We start from the raw sequence: 21,181 nt of genomic DNA, 5'->3' as shown, positions 1-21,181 counted from the left end.
TAACAGTGAAGGGTCAGGGATTTGATGTGATGTCCAAGAGAAATGGCAGTTATAGTTTGCACAGTGCCATCAGACAGACAATACAGTTTTGCTGAGAAACTATTAATTTAATGTTATGGGAGCAAAATATTAAGCTATGAGGTTCCATTATACTCAGAGCCTTTGACCCTGGTTTATCCTGGAGTTCAAGCCCTGATAATCTACGTGCTTGAAGCTTCTTGGTGGATAATGGAAAATTCTGCTCTATTTCCTCTGGGACTTCATGCTCATTAGTCACAGCATACCAATTAAAATCTTTGTTAGAAAACCAGAGGAATGTGACACAGCACATGTACAAACCAGGAAGCTTCATTCACATATAACATGGATGAATGGCTCTGTATGGAAAGCCAAGCATCGCATTAGCAGGTCGTGTGCATCAGCCTGCAAGATCAACAAAAGACGTGCAAAAATTTTAAGTCAGCACTCTCAGTAAGCAGCGAATTTTCATTATGAAAAACAGGAGTTGCAGCATTTTTCACAGCCCACACCTTCTTTCTAACCAAAGGTAAAATATTTTAAAAGTTGTGTTTTCTTGCTTTGCTAGTTTGGCAATTATCTAGCAGGAAATCACTAAAAATCATCAGCTACCAACCAGATTATTTTCCTAGCCATCAGAGGTGAAGCTAGGGTTAGTGCCCTGCCAAGCTACTTATGACTAGAATAACAACCATTTTCAAAAGGGATTATTGCCACTACGAACCACTGTCAAGTATCTGTAACAGCAACTCTCAATTAAGGAAAGAATAGGACTCAGCGTCTGTGCTCTGATCATGCACTTAATAACTGACTCCACCTCAATCAAAACAAAACTGGGGTTTAACATGCAGATTTGATCTTTGCAACACTTTGTGTTACCGTTCCATGCTCAATCATTTATTACAGAATTTATGGTCAGCTATAGTGGCAAATACTTAGATTTGCTACATTTTATTAACCCTTAAGGCTATTCCAGCATTTCCCCCACAGTGAATGAGCTGCTCCCAGGAGGTTTTAGGGTTAACATCTTCCACTGACAGCATGCTATAAACCCAGCAGAGGCAATCGCTCTACCTTTCAACTTCTATTTTTATTTCTACATTTCAAATGCCACATAATAGAGATGTTTAGCATATTTCTTATATTATAGACAGAATACTTTGTAAAATATTCCATCTGTGACAGGGATGATCATATTAGAGTTTATTCCTCCTCCAGCACACTGGGAACATCACTTTTTTCCTGCCCTTTTCCTTACCAGCACATCCTTACATCCTTTATCCCTTGTGATGGCAGCTCACCAAAAGCCAAGGTAGTGACCACACTCCCAGGATCTCTGCAGGTCCCACTCTGCCCTGGGGTCTGGGTCCTGGCAAGGGACAGGGACAGCTCTTGCCCCATCTGACCAGCACAGTGAGAGGAGGTGGCCGGGACAAGGAGGCAAGAAATGATCTTGTTCTTTCTCACCAGATATTGAATGGTTTGCTATGGTCACTGGTCCCACCAAACATAGCAAGAAGCCAAACTTCACTCTTAAAAGCTCCTTCTTACAGAAATCTTAACTCAGTATCTTTTCTTTTTACCTACAAGTTATTGTGTCTAAATTTGGGAGCACTTGAACTAAATAATTGTTCATATCGTATGAAGAAAATGCCCACTTGGGCAACCACCCTGATGATGATTCAAAGGGAAGCTGTGAAGGCAAACCAAGTTAACAGAATGGGTCCTTCTCCTTCCCCAGACCCTCCCAGCCACAACTGAGGCTTTATCTAGAAAGGCTGTGGTTTTCCTCACATTTAGATCTGGTGTGAAGCTGCTCAATGCTGTACTTAGTGAAGATAGACATACAACATGAGAAATGAAATAACAAATAGCCAGCTTCCTTTTATGAACTCAAAGAACAGGATTAAAGCTACTCAGAACACCTAATTCTTCTTTCAATTTTCACAGAGCTTTTATTAAAATTTATATCCTGCTTGGAAGATGTGAGAAGGAGACAGAGTAGAAGCTCTATGGTATTTTGAAACTAAAGAGCTAAGATGTCCTTCTGTTTAGCAGAGCCTTGAATCCACATCCCCACTAAAATCCAAAATCAATTTTTGAATTTTCATTTGCTTTTTGGATTTTGAGTATTTAAGTTACAGGCAGGTAATATTTCCACCATTTTCATTTTGCAACTCTAATGCTGAGAGACTTTTTTCTTTTCCTGGAATCAGAGGTTTAAATTTACATTTAGGATTCCAGGAACTAGAACACCAAGAAAATCTAAAACTGGAAAAAGACATGAGACTTTTTAAAATATCAATGTCAAAGGCTGCTTACTTCAAACTATATATTTGTAGGTTCACAGTCATACTAAATAAATTAATCGGAAAGTATTTTTTAAAAAATCCTTCCCCAATCATCCCTTTTTCTAGATCAGTCTGATGCCTGATCATAAAGTTAAATAGTTTTAGGAAGGTAATTTTTTCTTAATGTTCACCAGGGCAGCTCACAGTCTCTCACTGAAACAAAGTATCTACTCTTTTATTACTCTAATTTTTCATGTTGCCTTTGTATTTGATGGATACAGCTGCAAGTAAAAGACCATTATCTTAAGAGAGTTATACTCTCATTCAATGACACATTAAACATATTCTCTTTTTAAACAGAATTTTATTTTAGTGTAAGAGAAAATAATTGAAAAACTACTAGTATGTGCCTATTATTCTAATCACCTACTTAAAAAAATCATGGAAATAAATTTCTCATGAAAGAGTGGAACAGAACTAGAGGATAAAATATTTTGGTTCAGATACCTGGTTACAGTCCATACGATAAAAGTTACTAAAAAACCCCCCAAAATAAATGTATATAGACAGATTGAAGTAATTTATCCATTTTAATCATGAGAAAGGTGAAAATAAGTTTCAATTTAAAAACAAACTATTAACCAGTAAAATAATTCTTCCCCATACAGGGAAAGTATTTCACATTTGATTTACAGTATCAGAAGTCCAAAGAAAAAGTACTTACTCCTAATTTTCCTGTTAAAATAATCCAGATTTTCCAGTTAACAAACAAATCCAAAGCACTTGAGAGTTATTTTGTGAGATTTTTTTCCTCAGGGGATTAATGAAATCTTTTGAACTTTTTCTATTCTTCTATATTTCTCGTCAAACCCCATTCCAGCTTTAAAAAAAACCTCAAAACTTTTATTAAAAATACTTATCTTCCTAATAGATAAAAATTTAAGGCACCACCCTGAGCCTTTGAACAGATCCTTTGTACTCCCAGTGACATTTATCTCCACTTCACTCACATGTGTCACAGCAGTGTGAGGACATCTGAAGGAAAAGGAAAGGAGCTCTGAATTTGTGTGTGCTGAAGGGTTTCCTGCTCCAGGCTCCCTCCTGAGGCACAGATTCCAGGGGTGAGGAGCTGACTTGCTCAGGGTGTCCATTTGTAGGCACCCAGAGCACGAGGGAGGGATGCACACCCAGCAGTCAAGGGATACGCCCGCTGCCTTGCCAGACCATCCCCAGTCCCAAGCAATGCTCATCCTCAATGCCAAAGGATAATTTTCTACCTTCTAATTTTCACATTCAGAAATTTGTCATTTTTCTTATCACATTTCAGTTTATAGAAACACCTAAAATTACCTGTGGTGCACCTAAAGTCTGTGCTTAGCTGTTTCTCTTTACTGTCCACAGACATCTGTCCTTCCCCTCTATCCTTATCTAAGATAAGCAGCTTCAGTTTACACACTCAGTACCTTGAAAAAGCATACTCTGGAAAATTAATTCTTGAAAGGATTAATATTTTTTTCCCCTCTCATCACAAATGTGTTTCTGCTTCTGTAGACAACATGTTCCGCTTTGCAGACAGAAGGGGCACTGCCTGCTCTGGCAGGAACATTCCTCTTCTATACAGAAAGAAAACTGCACACAGCCCAGTGCAGGAATAATTCTAATCACCAAAATAATGTGGTCTGTCATACTGATGCAGCCTTCTACAGGCAAAATGGGAAAACTGTACATCCGGATATAAAAGACAAGAAGTGACTTTGCTAATGTTGATGAATGTATTACCGAAGCAAGTTATGTAACTTGATAATTGCTCAAGTAAACAAGCAAATAGCAAAGCTTGCTAAGGGAGAACCGCCTCTAATTCTGTATTTCAAAAAGGAAATGTAAGTTTTTAGATGTCCTTTCTCCATTGGTTTAGGGGACTTTTTAAACAGAAAATAGAACATTAAACTTGGACTGTCCCACTTTCAAAGTTGGAGCTATGTGGTCCATCTCCCCATACTGACTACTCTCCCAAGTAAGAATTTGCAATGTCTCTAAGTAAATGAAGCAAAGAGAAGATTTTAGCTTTGATAATGATTGGCGAATTTCAAATAGTTCGGATAAACAAACCCCAAAAGTTCAAAATGAATATTCAGATTTTGTTACACAGCATGGTCTGCAAATTGAGGATAGAAATCTCAGATGATAACTATCTTAGATCTCCTCTAAGATCCTCTGCATGCCCTAGTTATGTCTAAGCAGGAAATAACAGAAAAAACACCAATATATTTAGTTATGAAATGCAGAGTTGTTCTGAAAATTCAAAACAAAAATATTGAGGGAGAAGACTCACTGAGAAATTACAAACTTGCAACCAGGCTCGCATAATGGGCCCATCCCTATTCCACCTACATTCCTTAACCAGCGTATTGTTGTAATTCCTGAAACAGGCAATCTCCCACCTGCGGCGAGTCCCACTGGTGACTCATCATTGCCTGGCAGAGAGATCCCTGCTCATGCTCACACCCACTGGTGACCTTACCGAAAGACTGAGAGCGGTGCACATCCAGGACAACACCAGATCCAGTTCTGCACCTCTGCAGGGCTCAAGCACTTGCCTTGCACAGGTCACTCCTCCCCTGCCTGGCAGTGCCCAGCTCAGCAGGGATGCCACTGCTCATAGGCAGCGGGGCTGAGCTGGCAGGCACAGGACATCCTCCCCCACCAGGGCCCTGCACCAGACTCCCATCTGAGCTACACCATCATAACTGAGCTGGAAGCAATGCAATTGAGTGGACGGAGCCAAAATTCCAAAAGGCACTATGTATGAAGCAGGACTACCCATTTACAGAGGAAATGTCAGGATAACAGCAGCCCAGCAGAGCTCATGGCTGGCTCCTGCCCTGTGGCAGCTGTCACAAATGCCACCCTCCAGCAGGAATCCTCCTGCCTCTCTGAAAACACTGTCTTTTCTAAACAAGACTGCAGGCAATCACCTAATATTTTCCTGGGATTCATTTCTTCTCCAGGCTCTCCAAGTCTGTGTAAATGATCTTCGTTTACTTGAAACGAATTGGAAAAAATAACAAACAAGCAAAACACTTAACCCAATGCTCTAGTTCCAGGAACACATCACTGTACTGTTATCTTTGCCCTTAGAGGGCTTCCACCATGTATCACCTCCAAGGACAAACATTTTGGCGGAAGGAGAAAGTTCACAGCATGTCATCGAAGTTAGAGATTTGTTTTTGCTCACATTATGACTTACACATTTCACAGAAACAACAAACAATTTACGCTGTTTCAGATATGGATCTTTTCCATCTCATTGGGACTTAATTCCTTCAAGCTGAAAAAGGAAGCCCAAAAAAAACAGAATAACTAAAGTGACATTATAGGAAACATAGCCTGAGGCTGCCAATATTTTTCTGTGCTGTTGTAGGAAAGACTGCTTTACTGAGCTACACCAAACGCCATTTCCAGCAGAAACCTTTCCTTCTTCTTTGCTGCCATGAGGAGGATTTCATTACACAGCACTGCGCTAAGCCCATTTATACAATGCTACTTTTTTAATCGGGCTATAAAAATAATCAGCTCAACTTCTCATACTGATCACAGAAATATTAATAGAAGGCACTAACTACTCATATGCTGTGAGATTTTCTTCTCCATGCTAAATATGAGAGTAATAAAGTTTATGCTTCCCATAAGTTGCAAAAAATTGTGTTTTACTGTAGAAAGGTAACATCAAAAATAATTACTGTTATAAATGTACAGCAAAATACAGTCACACTTGGCAGTATCAAGGTTTTATGTGAAAATCTAAACAAAATGCCAGCTGCAGTATGGTTTTCCTTTTATTTTTCAGATGTACAGTGTAAAAATCACTTTTATGAAAAACAGAAAAAATTGTTTAAAATAAAAATGTTTAGAAATATAGGTAGGTTTTCATTTAATGAAACTATCCACACAGTGAAAAGGGGCCAAATAAGTCTCAGTCTCCCCAGACACACAAAATTCTGTTTAAAAAACTATTGTAGCGGGTAGTTTTTGAAGATATCAATATTATATGGGGCTTTCCTCCCTTCTGAATGAAAAACACATGAGTTTCATAATTTGCAAGGATATCACCATGCTGCCTTTACCAGTGTTATTTTAAAGTCTTCCCTCCCCATCTTTCCAGTGTCTCCTTTCATTAGGAAGAGAAATCAATTTTATTACCAAATCACTTCCCTGTAGGTACCAAATGGCATTACACTATATACTTTTTTTTTTCATGAATCAACACATTTTCTTCTAAAAATTAATCAGGTGCCTTGTCCCACTGTCCTCCATATTTGAAAGCTGCCTAAATTTCCACCCCACAGATTCTCAGATCAGTGTGTAATTATTTCTTTTTGTGCTAGAACTATCTTTTATGTATAAATCCTCCTATGTGAGACACAGCAACTGTATTTCCTCTCAGTTTTCTTTTTTACAGTCAGACAAATCAAGGATTTTAATCTCCCCTCATAAAATAGTCTCTCCCTTCCCCAAGGCATTTAAAAAACCTGCCTAGGCTACTAAAACAGTTTGAATTTACTTTTCTTAAGTATATATGTTCACACTGGCAGAGATTTTTGTCTGTTACACTTTACACATACCTTATATCAAGCAGCACTAAGGCTTCCTTGCGTGGGAAACATATTTCCTTATACTGCCAGATGATCCATGCCAGAATCAAATCAGTCCACTTTCCACAAAAGTCTCATTCTGATGCCTCAATTATCTTGTGATTTGCACTCCATGCCTGTCCAGCCTCTCCCTGATACAAGCTCCCAAGTGCACAACCCCTCACTTCTGACAGCAATCTGTCATCCCCCTTGCACTATCTTCCAACTCATATACTCATCCCATTTCTTCTAAATGAAACCAGCATAATCCTTCTGGTAACTTGTGTCATCAATACTTTTTGTCCCAGTATTGTTGCTTTCTTAGTAAAATCAGTAAAGGAAACATTTCCTGAGACTGATACCACAGTCAGTCCTTGGAAAATCCTTCGGTGCCCTCCAACCCATCCTCCAGCGCCAACTTTCCTTCTAGTTAACTTTTTCATTCTCTTTCCCCTCCTACAACTCATTTGTAATTCCTGTGTTAACAAATGACATAGCAGATGACAAATACAGAATTTTACTGAAGCCCATGTGGGTATATCATATATCATTACTTCCTCAGTTTAGAGTATTAGCTTAGCTATTCTTTCAACCAAAGGTATCAGCTTAGTAAGGCGTGAGCTCCTTTTGGAGATCCCACCTTGTATCTTAACTTACTGACCATGTTTTGTGTCATTTGCTTATTCTTTCCTTAAAATCTTTCTCCTTTTTTTTGTAGAAGATCTTACATACTATTGAGATTACAGTAATGCTCTTTAATGGAGTAATTTTTTTCCAATTTAAGTTCTATTTTTCATTTATTTCCCCAGGTAATACCAACTGATGTGATATATTTATTAAAAGTACTTGCTTTAGGAATTGAAGTATTATGCAAGTTCTTGGATGTGGATGATATGGTCTCTTCTGATTGAAACAATTACATAATTTAAGTTTTGCTTCCCCCTGGAGGTAAAAATTTCCATTTCTGCATAATCATTCCTATTAGATGCCTTGCATTTGTCCCAGGTTCAATAGAATCATTAAAATATGAGGTCTGCTACCTATTACATATAAAACCCATCCATCTAGATCACCACGAATGTAAAAATTCTAATTTTTTTCCACTGGCTGCACCTCTATTCTTCTTTACTTTTTGCAGTTTTTATTTTTAGAAAAATAGTTACATCTTTGTTAAGCAGCTTCTTAGACATTTACAATTCATTCTCATGTTTTCTAATTTTCATGGTACAATTCTCTGTATAGGCCAATCCTCTTTCCATTACTTTCAGACTCCTTGCTTATGCTTAATACTATTTTTAGGATGATTATTTATACAATGAAACATGGGGAACTGTTTGACAATGTATCTCAATTATATATTTTTATTATTTCTAGCAGTTGTTTTGAACCTTGGGGTAAGGAGGACATTCATGCCTGCCTTATATAGTAGTCCCTGCACTTTTTATTCCAGATTAATTAACTGCTGTCTGCAACTTCTGAAATATTTGTCCACTGGAAACCTTACAGACTTACATTGGTTTCTGAGTCATTCTTTCACTGTTCTTATTCTCATCCACCTTTGCATTACCATGACACTACCTCAGTAAAGCTTTTCCCTTAGTTTTCCTTCCATTTTTTTTTCTTTATTTATGGAGGCTCTATTGTTACCCTATCTTCTCTTTCTCAAAGCTTTGTGCTCTTAAGGTCTGCAGACACCCAACTGATTCTATTTGCCAATACAAGTCTTCCTGGACACATTGCCATTTTTTGGATAACACCTTATTTCCCCTTGGCATAGACAGCTTCCATGCACCTGCCTGGATCCTTACATTGATACAACAACAATTCCACAATTCACACTCAACTCCACTGACCTCACTCAACTCACAGCCAGATGAGATGGGATTCTTTCCATAATTAATCTTCATGTCAAAATTTTTACCTACAATGGAACTAGCTTTTCCTTGCTGGCTATCACCTCATAATATTGTTTCTTTATCCACTTTTGTAGTCTCATTTGTCCAATTTTAATTTCTCTGTGCCTTCAAGGCTTGTACAGGCAACACATGGGTCACTCTTGCACTTTCTCCTGTGTCCCATTTCATCCATATAAAACTATTCTCATCAATCCCACAAAATGAGGAAGCTGCATATTGTCCAACCTCTGACAATGACCTTATTTTGTTTCTAACATAAAATAATGAAACTGCCTAAAATTTTTTTGCTTTAAAATCTTCTCTAGGGATGATCTACTGAACACATCTATCGGAGATCATCACAGCTCCTACCTATGACATTCTCCATCTTATTATGGGCTTTGTTGATCCACTTCAACAGGAGTGTCACAGCCATTCTTCACCCAAAATAGCATTTGTAAGAACTTTTCCCACTCCTCTCCTGTTTCTTTTCAGGTTCAGGTATCTCATACCCTTACAAGCAGCAAACATTTTACTCTCCAGATTGTGTCCCTGTCTGGTCTCTGCAGGTAATCAATAATGATCACAATCTAAACTCAACACGTGCTTTAGTTTTTATTGGACATCCATCTGACACGCAGGAACTCACTTGGATGCCTGATGCTCACAGGGTTTTTTTCATTTCCTTTTGTAGTTTAATGCACCTAAAATGCTGAGAAGAGGAGAGAACAGCACTGAATAACTTTAAAGCAATGGCCTGTTAATATACAGTACATACTATTTTAATGCATTAACAATACCATCAGGCAGACTCACAGCCCAGCCAAAAATTCTTAACCTCTTTACTTCTCTTTCTCATTTTAGTGTCTCTGAGTCCAGTTACAGTCATCTATCAGTACTGTCATAAAGTAACCCAGATCTCAAACTAGACTGCCAGACTTTACCAAATGGAATTAGCAGTATGATCCCAATCCTTTCTCCTACCCCTTGTTTCCCCAATAATTTATAATGAGAAGACTTTTATGAAACCAGAAGAGTTGTCTTTAGATGCATTATGCTCAGTTGTCCAGATACATTTATAAGGCATCTTGTACTGAAAATACTGAAAATACCAGAACTTCATCATAGCAGGGAGGAACATGCTCCTTCCAGATATCCATTTATTTTAAAGTCAGCATTAGACATTACACTAAAGTGGACTCAGGGAGACTGAATACCTATTTTATTTAGCTGAAGCAGTTTTTAAAAGATGGAAGGAACATTCTCCAGGATGTCTCACAGGATACAATTCCTTTAACAAATGGCGCATCTGGATTTAATAAGTGGACACACTTCTTTATAAAATGCAGAAACAGTTAAAAAAGCTTTCTTTGGAGTCAAATGTATTGGAAAGAAGATGAAAGAAATAACAGAACCTTTTAAAGGTAATTCTTACATTACTGTATTAAGATGAAACATTTCATAAGATACAAGGATACTATTAGATTAACCTAGCTACAAATTTTAAACCTGATGTTGGAGACAGTAAATACCCACTAAGCCAGAGCGTGTTATATTATTGTGACACTTTGAGCACGCTGATACGTTGTTGGTCAATGTTATTTACTATCATTACGTACACACCAGCTCAGCAGCCACATCCAATAAAGCATTAGGGTCCTCATCATAGCTCAGCCTTGCAACTCATCAGGTCCTCAGACAAGACTGTGGCAAGTTGGGCAGGCTGCAAATAGAACTTCCCGCTGCCCACGGGACACAGACACGTCCTTGCATCCCTTGGCTGGTGAATCAGGAGGGTGCAGCCATCAGAAGTACCTGGCTGAGGAAATGTGCTCTCCTAACCTGTCCAGAGGGCTGCAACAGGGCTAATTACACACAGCAACAGGATGCTCAGGCTGCCTGCTAATGGCAGATGAAGGGTGCCCCAGGTCTTACAGACAGATGAAGGTGAGAGCAAAACCAGACAGATAAATAAGGAATTGCCTTACTCCTGCTGTGCAAGAATTTTCTTAAGGCTAGGAGAAAACATAAATCTTGTTTGCTATCAAAGCCTAAGCACTCTGTGGCCTCTATACTGAGTGAATAGATGAGTGACCAGCTAAATCTGCTAGTGCAGGTCACTCTTCTTCCCCCCATTACAGCTGGTTGTCTCATGTGTCAAGACACATAAAAACCTGAAATCCACGTTATCTGTGAATATGGACTATGACTACTCAATAGAACTGCTGAATGCACATGACTTTGGTTTAGCAAAATCATGTGATAATTAACAATATTTATGACAATGTTTAGTACCAATGCAGATAGGGTACAATTCATACTGATTGCATCATCCAAACGATTTTCTTTGGTTCTTTGGGGTTTTTTACTCTTGGGAATTCAGAAGAGCTCTGACAGTTTCACAGCACTTCCCTTCTGCAAAAGTGTATAAATATCTTGTATAGCTATCACGGGACTTAAAAACACTGCTGATTTTACAAGGCTCGCCTGTGCAAAGATCACACAGCATGAGAAGTGGTAAGGGTGCTTGCTTTCTTTACCTCAAGTCTTTATATAAAGTCCTGTTTCAGTGAACTAAGAAAGTAAAACAGAAAAGCACAGAGTTCACATGTACTTTTTTCAATCCTTGGAAATATCTAATCACAAAATTAAAGCTGAAGTACGTGGAACTTGTTTTGAAGTTACTGAATGTATTCTTTTGAAAATTACTGAAGACTAAAAAGGTACTTATATCAATTTCTGTGAAAGTAATTTTGTGGTAATTTAAAAGAGATCTTATACAGTGTTTTTATCATCCTCAACACAAGTGTTATCAGATGTTTATTCAGTTTTTCCATTGAAAATGTCAGTAATGTCTGCATGTATATCACCTTTCATTAAAAAAATTCAGAATTCTTTACGAGGGCTTCAAGTATTTTAAACATATATCATCATGGTGAAAAGAAGGCACAGATTTTGCCACTAATTCTGACTTGCTCAGAATTCAGCTTCTAAAGAAGCTCCTAACACACACCTCGTCCCCTTCCTTTACAGCACCTTTGATCCACCAAGCAACCCTTGCCCCAAAAAGCACCCCATGGCATGGCTGAGGTAAGGGAGTCCTGGCTGTTCCATCCACAGACACAGGTTGTGTCTACATTTCCACTTACTAAAGCATATACTTTTTAAACAAATCTTTTGATCAGGGATCCTGAGCAGTTTACCATTCCACACTGACACTGCCCACAGGTCAGGCAGTGGCCACTTCATCACACATCTTCATGGCAGCTACAGCAAACATGCACAGAAAATGATTCAAACTGTAAGTGGACCTATACCTGCTCTTAATGTCCTCTAAGCAAACATATAGATGAAAATCATAAACAAATTTACTTTGAATCTTTCTAGAGGGTTAAGAAACTCTCTTTAGAAATAGTCCTGTCACAATCTACAGGATTTTCAGCTCATATGGTAGTTTTTTTAATGATGCAAGAATATCTAGTACCATCAGCTGGCTGCATTTCCTTACTGCTACAGAATACAATGTGCCTCCTGGAGAGATAAGGACACTTGGGTAAACTCCCTCTCATATCTCCCCAGAACAGCATTTGACAAACTACTGAATGCCTGGGCTCATCGGCCACACGTCCTATCAGTATCGTTTTTAAATGGTCAGTAAATATTGGATTTGGCTTTCAAACATGTAACATGACAAGACTTCTGCTTGAGAGATGACGTTTTATCAGAATTATTATACGAAATAAATAAATATATGGTCTATAGGATATAAAGATATGAGCTGTTGCATGCCATTGAGCAGCACAGAACAGCTCCAACTGTCAGGAGTGTCAGCGTACTGATAAGCATTACAGCACTTTTTGAGGAAGATAAAAACCAAATGGTGTTAGGACTGTGAGCTTAAACGTGCTGTGATGAAGAGTGAAAATTAAGGCTGCACCTGCTATTGTCTACCAATATTTTCACAGAGGGCTTGGAAAAATCTCCATCATGTCATCTGGAATAAGGCTTGTGCTTATGGATAGAACAAAGACAAAAGAAAAATCAGTGCTTTTAGTAGCAACTTATTAAAAATTTAACTCCTGTGTTACTATTGAGAGGAAAATACAGGAACAATTTTTAAACTGGTACTGTAGTTGACCTCTGGGTCAGTTGTGATGGGGCAGTGTTCTGTACGTGCACTAGGGAAGCAGCCTGGAGCCTCACACTTTTTTCTCCTAAAGCTTTTGGCTTTGCAGTGGTGGAAATTTCCTTCTTTTGACAAAACATGATTTTCTGCATTTTTAGTGATTAGCTGACTAAAAAAGAAATTAAAAGGCAGTCCATTTTTGACTTGAAAAATTGCAGTTTTCATTCAAGGCTGAACAGGAATTACTAAATACAGAAGATGACTACAGGCCACCATTTTTATCTCTGGATGCATAGTTTAGATTTAGCGCATGAGTAAAAGAAGAGCTCAAGGCTATTGCCACTGGTATTCAGTCCTTGAAACAGGAGGATATTGCCAAATGAATCTCCTAGATGATTTCAGAGAGTAGCTGCATGGCATCCAGGAAGGCAGCTCCTAACACCCCCAGAACAAGCAACAACATCAGCATTAATGTTAGAGGAGGTCATGTCAGTAAGGCACCCAAGGGGATTTCATGCAACTGGGAACACCACTGCAATCTTTAATTTACACTCCGTTAAAATAACTTGCCAGTCAAGCAGGAAGAAATTGTTTTGTCTGCTACAAACCACCCAGCTAACAAGCAGCAGCTGCCCTGATGCTATGTATCACTCTTCCCTAATTTCACCAGTTATGAACACAAGGATTGCAGTGGGTTAATTACCATGAGTCTCTAGAACTCCATCATCATTTTCTAGCAAAGGCTAGTTTGTAAGAATGTGGAAAACAAACAAACAAAATATTACATAAGTTAACCTTCTCTTTGCTATGCTTTTTTTTTTTATGACATAGTGGCATCTGAACAAAAGTATCTTTCATGGAGAAATGCCGTATGATTCATCAACCTCTTAATTCCTTTAAGGATACAGAATTAGATTACTTGGCACAAGTATTGTTTGCACCTCTGTTTACTTTACATGCAGTGATACAGGTCACTGATGATGATATTAAAAAAATACCCCAACCAAACAACATTCTATAAACCCAGGCTTTGTCATCAGCAAAGTAAGTTCTAGTTATACTTTTTTCCTACTTAAAACTATCTCCTGAGCAGCTAATTCCAGTCTGATATTTACTCAGCAATAACTCCCACCACTGTGTCTCCCAGAAACTTCCCTGGGAGCTGCAGGCAGAGGACTCATGTAGAGGCACACATGTACAAAGAGGTACTTGCACAAGCATTACAAAGGATGGTCTGCTGCCAGAACTTATTTAAACCATCACTAAAGGCAGTACAAGTTAAACCACTTGCTTGATCCTCAAAGACTTCTGAGATTGTGTAGAGATAGTTTTTCATGTTGGTAGTCTGATTTGCCCAAAAGCTGCAGCTTTGCCCCACACCATGGAGCATGCTAACCATTGCAGAATGCAGGCCTGTGAGCTACAGAGCCTGCAAAGGAAGAGGTCAGTTAGTTCCAAGAGGTCAAGATGGCATTCAAAGTGATACTTCACTTACTCAAGCATTTTCCTATTCAAAACATAATTACCTGAGCTGCATTCAAATGGTAAAATGAGAGATAATTCAGCACAAAGATAAACAGAATCCAGTAGGAAAAGCAAACTGCATGGTGAGATGTGCAGGCTGAAAAATGGCCAAGTGTAACATGCGAGTTTGCATGGCCAGTGCATAAACTGAGTGCACGATTTTAACATTGCCTGCAATGTCCAGCACGTGAATGCGGTCATTTATCATGCACTCAAGGCTTCATTGAGAAATATGTGCCACAAAATAAAAACTTACAGGTCAGCATAAAATGTGTTTAAGGGAAGCTAGACTTTGGCCTCAAACTGCTGGATTAATTTTGACCCCTTCAGGTGCTATTTGATTACCCTCACTAGTGATATGCTTAGTATTTATCCTCTGCCTAATGAAATTGATATTTGAGAGAGAAAGGGTCTGTAGTCTCCTGGCTTTGGCAACCACACAGGTATGGGGAGAGAGGGACCATTTTCAGACAGGCAGAACATCACTGGCAGAAGATAAATCTGCAGCCCCAAAATGAGGTGATGCACCTTCCAGGTGACAGCCAAGATGCAGCCAGGCAGCACAGGCGTCTGTGGAGCTCACATGTTAGCCAGGCAGTGCCTGCTCCTCACACAGCAGGGCTGCACTTACACCTTCTCTGCCTAAACCTCTTTTCCCATGTCTTCCAACAAGAGGTGCTGAGAAAGTTTAATTTCAAACAATTAATGAAGTCTCTCTATGCCGCATCTAGGTGCTGCAGATGAATCTGCACATTGGCAGATAGAGGGCTGAGGAGAGGTCTCCAGAGTTTTCACTGCTCAGCAAGTAACTCATACACTGAAGCTGCAACAAGGGCCTTAGCATGTTCACAAACTTACAATATGAGGCTCAAGATAAATTTTATCTAGGCCAGGATGCAACCTCAACCTATGTCAGCAGGAGATGGCCATCATAAAACTTATTTCCTGGTAATAGTACAATACTACCTTTTCTTAAATGTCTGGATACTAATACCATGAATATGTTCAGCCAGCCAGCTGTGCATTCCAGATGTTTTGATTTTTAATGTATTGGCAACTTTACCATTTTTTTTTAAAAGCAGAATAACTGGTTCATGACTGGGCCCTGAATGTTTTCTCTTTCCTTAAAATGAACAGCAAGCCTGGGTGACTACTTATTGCATAAATGCCTTAGTAGTCAGAGGAAGGGCAAAGAAAAGATGGATCCATTACTGAATGGGAAAAGACAGCTTTTAACAAATGGCATGGGAAAACAGAATTCTGAATGCCTTTCTCATATCAGACTTCAAGAAGAGGGTCAGCTGTGACCATGTGTCTTCCGTAATTAATACCAGCTACAAAATCTAAAAAGGAAAGGAATGAAACCAGGCAGTGTGCTGGGATCTTACAAATCTCATCCTAGGGCACTACAAGAACCAACAGATGAAAATTTCTGTGTTCTAAAGTATTTACCTGAATTCATTCAGGATGGGTGAAACACCAGAAGATTTGGAAAGAGCTGATGTTGTGTCTACACTTATAATACTAGAAAGGATTCAGGAATTAAGATCAGCTAGAATGATTGTCTTTCTGGGTCAGGGAGAAACCCTTGATGCCTAAAGTTAAAAGATGATTAACAGTGAAAATGGCTCTAGGACTTAATCAAAAGCTTAAAACATTACCACGCCATTGTGCAAAAAAACCTGTAGTTGCACTAGGATTTATAAACATTTATCCACAATAATTGTAACATAATCCTTCCACTGCACTCAGTGATGAAGCACCGTGTCCAGCCTTGAAAATCCCATTTCAGAGGATGATGTGAGCTAACCTGAAAATTAAAGGAAGCTCGATCTACCACTTAAATACCAGACAATAGTAATAACAGATAAAGATAGGAGCATAATTTCAGCCTAGAAGGACACTACAGTCCATCCACCAAAGAAGAAAAGATACACAAGCTTACCAAGTACATGCTAAATACATGAGCATTGCTATTTCTTTTCACCATATTTCAGTGATGCTCTTTCCACCTTCAGTCAAAAACCTTTCAACTGTAGAACAGCTCCTATCTTGGCATCATACAAATAAACTAACACAGAACTCACAAGTAACTTTTTAACCTACTAGAATATCCACAACATTAAATAAATGGATAAATCTGAAAGTTATGCTTTCAATTCAAAACACTAGCTCTTGTTTTGATAAAAGGGTGCACTCAAAAATTATACATCCTATATTAATAGGGTCAGCTCTGGGGTGAAAAAAAACCTGTTTCACAGAAACAGCCAGGCTTGAAGGGATTTTGACAAGAGGGCTGATATTTCTGAGCCTTCTCATTCAAATTTTGCTAAATTAGTCCGGAATTGCATAGTACTGTTTGACTGACACCTACTGAAATACTATGGTTCCAATTAAGTCATGTCACTGAGGTGACATTGTTACACTTTTACAAATTTTGTATATACATGGAAAGTTATATACTGTGTATAAAATATATATTTACTTCCTAAAGATGTCAAAGTGATATTGATACGTTGCTTTATGGAGCAAGAATCCAGTGATGAACATTTAAATACCTACACTCTGTGCAATCTATTCATTTCTTTAATTTAATCTAAACTTCAAAACCTCTGAGAGATTTCAGAAAGACATCATTTAAGGAAAAATGAATGTTCAAAAATTATACTTAATTTTCCCCAGAATTGTAACCTCTCCAAAATTCCCTCATCTATATGGTTTAAACTTTTTTAGAGCTGTGGAGAGACTTGGTGAAGTTTTTGTTCATCCCTCATGCCCTTATAGTAAAACAAACAGAAGATCCTGAGCTTCCCAAGGGGATGTATAGAGCTCTCCTTTTTCTGCCAGGTCCCAGAGGAAGAAGTTATAAAGAGGATATACTTTCTGGAATTGAAAAATAGTTCTGTAAGCAAGGCAACTACTGTAACTTGGTTTCCAAAACAGCTTTTTCTTTTATTATTTTTTATTTGGGATTGACTACTGACTTGGTAAACTGAATTATACTTAGGCAGCAGTATATATTCAATTTCAAAACATTTCCATCAGAATTCATGCAATCTCATCCACAGTCTGAATTTTCCCTTCTAGTGAATTATGTGAGCTGTGAGCTCCAACCCAGGCTTGTCCCTTGGGTATGGCTTTTATGAGGTGTCACCCACACGTGAACTCTCTGATGTGCAAGAAGAGCTGAGCACACACTGCAGCTCTTCCCTGAACACAATATCAATCAGTTCTCCCTTCTCCACACAGCCAGCAATTTTCCACAGTATTATAGAAAAATATAGACATGCACTATTTGACAGGTACAGAACAGCGTATCCCACAGCTCAGTATGTACAGTATATCACAGAAATGCAGTATTTTTGAGTCCCTTACCTCTCCATCATAATTGCACAAATTCAGGTAATGGGTAAAAAAGGTTACCAATGGAAGAAATCCTTCCAGGTATTTTTTACATGACCCATTTTTGGAGGAAATCACGCTTAAAAGAATAGCTGAAGTGTACTTTATGCTTGGGTCTGAGTCATGATCTCAATAAGAACAGAGGTAGGCCAATTATTCATTACCTAAACAAATGTCCAGACATTCAGTTTTCAACAGCCATAACTCCAGTTTATATACTGCATAATCTTAACTGGAAGGAGGCATGTTCAGCTGCCCTATTCATCCTCCAGCTGAAGTCAGCCTTCAGCAGCTATAGAAATAAATGTTCATGTAGGCAATGGAAAGAATGTCTACAGTCTCATACCTGGTCTCTGTTTCTACATTGCAACTATAAATTCCTAGAGTTATCTTAATAATGCTCTTTTCCAGCTTGCATTTTTTTAAATCTAGATTTATTTTGTAATCTAGCAGCCCATGTTATTTCTCTATTTCTAATACTAATTTACCAAAATGAAATAATATAATCCCTATATGCCATCAAAGCTATATCTCAAGCTCAAAATTTTGAACCATTAACTCTATTATGTTGCACATCTGATACCAACCTAATTTCACTATAGTTTTTCAGACTAGTCTAAAAGACAGTAATGTTTCTGATTTCCCTTTTTTTTTTGGATCACAGTAAAAAAGCTGCATTTCAAATTGAAAAGAAAAAAAAGTACTGGTAGAAAAGAAGAAAGCCAGCATTAAATTTGTGAGATAATGAACATTTGAATATACAAGTACTATAGATACAAGATCTGTGTTCTCTGTCCTCATGAATCTAAAACAGTTGCAGAGGAAAGAAAAATACTGTAGGCTAAATACTAACATTCTTTGCTTTGCTATTCTTTTAATAATGAACTTCCTTGGATGGCAAACCCCTAGTCTTACATATGTTCTGTATTTGTAGGTACATCCCTGTCAGGAAATGCTGTGAAATGGAAGTTCCTGACAAATAAAGTTCTTGGCTTTAAACATTCCATAGATATTATTTGAATGTCAGACGGAATATTTTCCTAACTTTGGCCATTATTTTATATCTATTTAAGAACCATAATGTTCTTGGAGATAATTAGTAATACACATATGGCTTATATGGTCATTAGAGTTTGTCATAAAAACGAAGTAGGGAAAATGTAATTAATTCCGCTTTCTATGGTGTTATTATTGCTTGCTTCGCATGAAGAGACCATAGTTATGAGTCCCACTGTATTCCCAAAGTCCTTTGGCCCCATTCTAATAACTAGGGATGGAACAAACAGGTTTGTCTAGTTTTGGATCCAACTGAATATGAGACACCAAAAGGTTTAGTCTAAAAGTATTGGCCTTGCATTCCAATCACTGTGAACTGCAAAGTAAAGGGCAGAGGAGAACCCAGAGAGGAAACTCTAATGGAGAAAAATAGAGTGAAAAATAAAGCAAAGTGAAGCAATGGAAAGCCAAATAATAAAGCAAATATCAAAACTCAATAAAAGGGCAGAGAAGGGAAATTGAAAAGACAAACATTAGTATATTCTCTGCTTTCTTGGAGAATGAAAGAAAAGGAGGAATGTATGAGTAACAGAAATTCATAAAGTTCTCCAATCAGTAACACATCCCAGAGGTGAAAAAAATCCTATTTTAATTGATTCAGTCATGAAAGTGAAAATTAAAAAAGAAAAGTTTACCTATCTCCATTTTTTATTTAAACCAGCAAATCTTTAAATGATGTTCAGTTTGCAAAGAAAGTCCCTCACCAGGTGGGAAATGCCAAAACTCAGACTGTCTCTGCAACCCTGCTTCCCACTCCCAGTGCATGTGCATTGTATTACAGACTTTCCTCACCCACAACCTTGTCCCATCCTTCATATAGCCATCGCCTTGTTCTCCTCACAAAATGAACAGGACTCATTCCATATGCATGGAAGAATTCATCTTAGCTATTCTGGATGTGGGGTTCACGTACTGCACATTTGTCAGGTCTTTGTGTGAAGACCAAGCAACAAATTTTGTAGCCTGGGTCTGAGTATCCCCTCATTATAAAATAAGAATTTTATCCTACTCCTTCCTATCTCTTTTAGCAAGACGAACCTGGCATCCAGAGAAATTATGGTCAAAGCTGTGTATTAAATTCAGATGAAGATTAACAGGTAGGTACAAGATGACCTTCTTGAGTACTTTGCATTAGATAGTACTTCACACAATAAAATTGCAGCTGACACTGACTTCAGTTACTGTTATGTGGTTTCAGCTCTACAAATCAGAACCCATGGTCTCAGATTTGCACATCCAACAGCTAAACCAAAAACCAAATCCATACAGCCAGCATTCCCTTGTGAAAGCTGAAGCAGTATGTCTGTCTGTGCCACACAGACCTCAGTGGTGGAAGCAGAGATCCACTCTGACCTTTCATGGCTTTACCTACAAGGAATACATTTGTCTCTGCTTCAAGTTGCCCCATTGCTAATAGAACCCAACTTCTCAGTTAAGTATAACTCATCTTGCACAATGCAGGGCAAGAATTCTGTAGAAACCCCCCCAACATACAAAGTAATTAGAATGACTCATCATGCTTTACAGTCCTGTTAAAAATTATAGCCACGATTTTTTATTTCCTATCTGTTATGCACTGGGTTTTGCTGGATTGCTGTCTCTCAGCACACTCATGCATGTTATACCTCTTTGGTATGAATTTAAAACTTTCAAAGAAACCTGTAATAGTGTCATGTTTCCCATATAAAGTTCAACAGTAGAAACTAATCCAGACAGCCCAGGTTGATCTCCCGTGCACAGACCAGGATTTTAAGGCATACCACACACACACACCATGGGGTTTCACTGGCATTACATAACAAAGAATGAAATTTGATCAAACTCCTTTTCCATGTCAGGTTGTTTAGGACCCCACTCCTCACCTAACAGAGACTCCTGCTCCCACTTCTCCATTCCAGCTTCTTTGACCCACCTAAAAGCCATTCCTCCTTCACCATTTTTTTCTTCTCCAAGCCCAGTCTTCTTCACACAGGAGCTTTCTGCCTCCCCTCACTATGCTCCCTACTTTAGCCGTCTCATTCAGCCTATACCTGCCCTCTACCACCTCTTTCACTTTTCCCCTTTAGTACTTCAAGAGCACACAAACACCCTTGGCTGTTGTTCATGCTCTTTTTACTCAGCCTTGACCCAGGACCCTGCCTTGTGGCTTCTATACCCTTCACTGTTTCTTTTGGCTTCTGCCATATCTGCTGTCCCTCCACCACCCAGGTCAGCTCCCACTTCTCACAAAACATCTTT

General features: G+C 38.5%; 1 protein-coding gene across 8 annotated transcripts in view; it reads right to left on the bottom strand.

The window, feature by feature from the left end:
- KIAA1217 (KIAA1217 ortholog) overlaps positions 1–21,181 on the bottom strand; it is a 354,640-nt gene that overhangs the window by 205,985 nt on the left and 127,474 nt on the right. The window contains exon 1 of one of the 8 annotated variants that reach the window (XM_088051966.1): positions 6,932–6,958. The exons of the other annotated variants lie outside the window; for them this stretch is intronic. The gene's annotated coding sequence lies outside the window, so the exon portion shown is untranslated. Of the gene's footprint in view, positions 1–6,931; positions 6,959–21,181 lie in introns of those variants that run through there. 8 annotated transcript variants of the gene reach the window in all.

The sequence above is a fragment of the Pseudopodoces humilis genome, chromosome 1, assembly GCF_049639895.1.
Source record: "Pseudopodoces humilis isolate 2021_Gansu_Grassland_sample_001 chromosome 1, ASM4963989v1, whole genome shotgun sequence".
Lineage (NCBI taxonomy): Eukaryota > Metazoa > Chordata > Aves > Passeriformes > Paridae > Pseudopodoces > Pseudopodoces humilis.
The sequence above is the reverse complement of the archived record's forward strand: the minus strand, read 5'-3'. Positions and strand labels throughout refer to the sequence as shown.